At 39.7% G+C, this 1,469-nt stretch overlaps 1 protein-coding gene across 1 annotated transcript in view; it reads right to left on the minus strand.

Moving 5' to 3' along the window:
* Nucleotides 1-1,469, minus strand: part of usp43a (ubiquitin specific peptidase 43a) — a 106,738-nt gene that overhangs the window by 51,171 nt on the left and 54,098 nt on the right. The window lies entirely within an intron of this gene.

The raw sequence follows: 1,469 nt of genomic DNA on the forward strand, positions 1-1,469 counted from the left end.
GGGGGGGGGGGGGGGGGGGGTCAGGTCAGTGTTGAGGGGCAAGCAGTGAGTCCAAACTAAACCTGAATGAATTTCCCTCTGGGCTAGGCTCAGACAACTGTAGGCACAGACCACGTCAGAAAACTCACACCTGTAAACTGAGTTTGGGGTTAGCTTTGTGGAAGCTATGCATAGAGGATGCAAAGCAGCAGAATCTGCATTTCTGAAGATAAGAAGATTCACTGAATGGAGGCAAATTGTGAAAACATGTGACTGGAATTTAACTTATATTTGTTGTTTTTCTTTCGGTTTAAGATGTGTTATGTATGACTGGACACATGGGGAGAGAGAGAAATGGGATAAGATGAGACAAAAACCTGCAATGTTGTGGTTACCCAGTGTGACCTCATTCAACTGGTTTTGAAGGCCCTGCACATCCATGCAGGCTTTCAGTTATTTTAGCTGATTAGAACTCAGCTTAGCTTGAAGGTGGCCCAGAACTTTGACGGGAATTACTTTAAGTCAAAGGACTCGATTATGCAATATAATGACAAAGGTGTCTTTACACACCCACAAAGACCTGAGAACAGTTATAATCAGGAAACAAAATAAAAATCACCTTTGTGGGTTTGTAGGGCATTCACCAGTAACTGATTGCTAATGCTTAAAGCTTTAGTGTGTAACTTTTTGATATTAATGAACGTCCGTTACGTTCAAGCCATTGCCAAATGAGTTACTACAAAGCTAATTAAGACTATCAGCTTCACAAAACTCTCTCCGTATTTCTCAGTATGGCTATGGTCAGAAGATTGTGTCGTCTGGTGACTTTCCCGCGCAGAAACTCGTGGAAAGATAATTACCACTCCACTCCTCCGTATCTTCCTTGGCTACTAGCAACTGCATGGAGGAGGCGCCGACTGTTTTGTTATCATTACTTAGAATTCCTCATAGGGGCGACAGAAACTACACACTATAGCTTTAACGTACACTAGAGTCACAAAGTCTTATATCTATCATTCTCTATTTCAGTGCATCTCTATTGTCAAAATCTAAAACGGCCATGTGTGCATTCCTTCTTCTCTCTCTCTCTTTCTCTCTCTCTGTTTCTTTATTTATATGTCAAAGTCGTACTGTCTTACTGCCAGACCTTGCTGACATGCAGGATCTGGGACAGAAGGTGTTTAGTCAGGACTTTTGATGGCCAACATAGATTTATCATTATGATATGACCATTATCAGTAGCCGGTGTGTAGAGAATATCTGTGTAATTATGTGCCTACGAATGAGTTTGTGTAGTCATAGTTGTCAAAATTTCTCTTAGAAATGTGTGCTTTTACAGTGCATCTGTTATGATTAATGTATTTTTCTAATTATCCATTGAGGCAAATTCTAAATTAATATATTCTTCTATATAAGGTATAGATATATCTCATTGATATCCAAAGTGTCAACTGATTGTATGTATGTATGTATGTATGTATGTATGTATG

Source organism: Etheostoma spectabile, chromosome 2, assembly GCF_008692095.1.
Source record: "Etheostoma spectabile isolate EspeVRDwgs_2016 chromosome 2, UIUC_Espe_1.0, whole genome shotgun sequence".
Taxonomy (NCBI): domain Eukaryota; kingdom Metazoa; phylum Chordata; class Actinopteri; order Perciformes; family Percidae; genus Etheostoma; species Etheostoma spectabile.